Consider the following 4,133-nt stretch of genomic DNA (forward strand, 5'->3'; position numbering starts at 1 on the left):
CCTCAGTTTCAGCAAGCAGGGTTGTGTCATCTGCATAATGTAGATTGTTAATAGATCTTCCACCAATCCTGATGCCACACTTCTCCTCATAGAGCTCAGCCTCTTGGATAATCTGCTCTGCACAGAGGTTGAGAAGGTATGGAGATAGGACACATCCTTGGCATACACCCTTCCCGATTTTGAACCATGCAGTGTTTCTTGCTCTGCTCTGATGATTGTCTCTTGGTCCAAGTATAGGTTTCACATTAGAACGATCAAGTGTTCTGGGATTCCCATTCTTCTCAGAGTCAGCCACGGTTTGTTATGATCCACAAAGTCAAACGCCTTTGCATAATCAATGAAACAGAGATAGACATTCTTCTGGTATTCCCTGCTTTCAGCCAAGATCCATCTAACATTAGCTACAATATCCCAAGTACCAGGACCCCCTTCTAAACCCAGCCTGGACTTCTGGCAGTTCTCTGCTGATGTGCAGTTCCAGTCATTTTTGGATAATCTTCAGTAGAATCTTGCTTGCATGTGAAATCAATGATATTGTTCTATAGTTTCCACACTCTGTTGTGTCACCCTTCTTTGGAATGGGAACAAATATAGATCTCTTCCAGTCAGTTGTCCAAGTGCTTATTCTCCAGATTTCTTGGCACAACTTGGTGAGCATGTCCAGGGCAGCATCTGTTAGCTGAAATATGTGAATTGGTATACCATCTATTCTTGGGGCCTTAATTTTTGCTATTTCCTTCAAAGCAGCTTCAACTTCTTCCTTCATCACCATAGGCTATTTCTTATATGTTGTTTCATTAAATTCTTCTGTGTCTGCCAATTCCTTTTGACACAGTGATTCAGTATATTCTTTCCATGTTCTTTTAATACTTCTTGGATCATTTAATATTCTGCTTAAAGCATCAATATTTAATTGTGGCATTTTTTTTCCTTAATATGAACCTTGGTTAAAAGCAGCGAAGATCAGAAAGATGTGTAACTGTGTTTTATTGCGTTCTCAAAGGCATTTGACAGTGTAGATTATAGCAAATTATAGATAACATTGTGAAGAATGAGAGTTCTAGAACATTTAATTCTTTGTGTAGAACCTGTACATGGGACAAGAAGCTATAATTAAAACTGAACAAGGAGGAAATGTATGGTTTAGACTTTTGTTCTTCTGGATTTTATTTTCTGTAGCTTCAGTTTGAAGTTGCGTACAAGTAGCTGAAGATCTGATTTACAACCAGCACCTGGCCTAGTTTTCACAGCTGATATTGAGCTTCTTCAACGATTTTTCCACAGATGTAATCAATCTGATTCCAGTGTAGGCCTCACATCAGGTGAGGTCCATGTGTATAGTTGTCATCTGTGTTTCACATAAAAGATATTTGCTATGAATAAATCATTGGTTTTGCAGAACTCTAAAAAGAAAATAAAATAAATACTTTCAGAGAAAATTTATTAAATACATGATGAATAAATTTTAAAAAATAATGTCTTTATTGTAATATTTAAGGTTATGTACCACTCTGCCTTATCCTATTTTTCCAGGATTTCAGAAGATATGATGTAATCATCCTTGTGATATAATCTGTGATAAGCATTGATCACTTGCTAGGGGAATGTCTTTGAGGATGAGCCTGAATATAATATGTGTAGATGTTCTAGCAAAGAGTTGTTGTTGTTGTTATGTGCCACTGAGTTGCTTGCGACAAGAGCCTTAAACACCGTGCCAACATTGCCATCTCAAACACACTAATTCCCACCACTCCACTTACAGAACCGATCCATCTCATCGAGGGTCTTCCTCTCCTGCGCTGTCCCTCCACTTTCCCAAATGTGATGTACCTAAGGACCAGTCTCTCCTTGCAACATGCCCAACGTATGTCAGACGAAGCTTCAGAATCCGTGACTTCAAGGAGCATTCTGGTTTCACCCTCTCTAGGACAAACCTGTTTGTTCTCCTAGCAGTCTATGGTATATTCAACATTCTTCTCCAGCACCACAGCTCAAAGGCATCAATTCTCTTTCTATCATCCCTATTCACTGCCCAATTCTGTGATGCATAGCATGTAATTGTGAAGACTATGGCCTGGATCAGGTGTACCTTAATCTCCAGCCTGACGTCGTTACTCTTCAGTACTCTTGAGAGGTCCCTCACAGCTGACTTTCCCAAAGCAATTCATCTCTTGGTTTCCTTGCTGCTGTTCCCAAGATTGTTGACTGTGGAGCCAAGTAAACTAAAACTGTTAACTATCTCAATCTCTTCATCCGCATAATAATGTGTCATTATGTCACCCGCATAATAATGCAGGTTGTAGATGACTCTTCCACCTATCCTGATGCCACATTCTTCCTGGTACAGACTATTATCTCGGATGATCTGTTCTGCATACAGATTGAAAAGGTATGGAGACAAAGCACATCCCTGACTGACCCCCTTCTTGATTCTGAACCATGAAGTGTCTCCTTGCTCTGTTCTGACAACTGCCTCTTGGTCCCAGTATAGGTTTTGCATTAGCACAAATTTTCTGGAATTCCCCTTCTTCTCAGAGTCAGCCATAGCTTGTTGTGATCCACACAGTCAAAATCTTTTGCATAGTCAATGAAGCACAGATACACATTCTTCTGGTATTCTCTGCTTTCTGCCAAGTTCCATCTAGCATTAGCTATAATATCCCTAATACCACGACCTCTTCTAAATTCCAGCCTGCTCTTCTGACAGTTCTCTGTTGACATATTGTTCCAAACGGTTTTGCGTTATTTTCAGCAGACTCTTGCTTGCATGTGATATTAATGATATTGTTCGATAATTTCCACACTCTGTTGGGTCACATTTTTTTAGGATGGGAATAAATATCGATCTTTTCTAGTCAGTTGGCCAGCTGGGTGTCCTCCAGATTTCTTGGCATAACTTAGTGAGCACATCCAGGGCAGCGTCTGTTTGTTGAAATAAATCAATTGGTATGTCAACTGCTGGAGACTTGTGTTTTGCCAATTACTTCAGAACAACTTAAACTTCCTCCTTCATCACTTTAGGCTCTTGCTCATATGCTATTTCATGAAATTCTTCTGTGTCAGCCAATTCCTTCTGATACAGTGACTCTGTGTACTCCTTCCATCTTCTTTTGATACTTCCTGGATCATTTAACATTCTACCCAAACTATCTTTAAGTATTGGCATCCGTGGCTTGCACTTGTTTTTAAAGTCCTTCAGCCTAAGAAATGCTGAGCGAGTTCGGCCCTTTTGATTTTCTGACTACAGCTCTCTGCACATTTAATTATAGTGTCAAATGTCATGTTTGGTGAATCTCATCTTGGGAACATGACTCAGTAGCCTGTCATTAGGTCTGCAGATTTGTGATACACTAGCCCCTGCAACTATATATGCCAGTGTGTCAGTGTAAGTTTCTAGTCTGATGTCAGACTTATAATTTGAGATCTTGCCAACCTCTACAACTGCATGAGCCATTTCCTAGGGGAAATGCAGTTTAGAGGCTGGCATGATGAAGTAACACTTTGCTCTTAGAAAGGCATTGGCTAGGCTACCTTAATCTCACCTTTCGGAAAAGGATATATATCTTCAGTCTCAAATCTACTTCGGGGTCTGCCTTTCAAACCAAGTGGTGTCTCCACTCACACAGCACTGGGAACCCATGGAGTCACACAAGATGGGATCTGAGAGTTCTCTCTAATCTCCTTGATCAAGTAACACCTTGCTCCCAGAAGGGAAGATGGCACAGGAGAATGCAGGGTTTAGATGTTTTGTTTATAGGATCTTCATGTGTCATAATATACTAGATGACATTTAACAACAACATGCAAAGCTTTGTATAATAACATATCATGAGAAATTAAAAAAATTTGTATCCTAATGATTCATAATAATGAGTTCAATTCTAACAATAAGTACCACTAGAAAAAAAATCATCTTTAATTTATATCAGACTACTAATTAGAATTTACTTGAGGATATATAACTGTCACTACCTGATCCAAATAACTGAAAAATTATTATAAAAAATCCTTCTTACTGGAACCCTTATTCACTGTTGGTGGAAGTGTAAAATGGTATTATTTTATTTTGTTTTGTTTAAATTTATTTTTAATTTCAATGAAAATTTACAGACACTTTGGGTTTTCATTCATTC

This window comes from Elephantulus edwardii, unplaced genomic scaffold (genome assembly GCF_000299155.1).
Source record: "Elephantulus edwardii isolate Elephantulus edwardi_28Jun2011 unplaced genomic scaffold, EleEdw1.0 scaffold00184, whole genome shotgun sequence".
Classification (NCBI taxonomy): domain Eukaryota; kingdom Metazoa; phylum Chordata; class Mammalia; order Macroscelidea; family Macroscelididae; genus Elephantulus; species Elephantulus edwardii.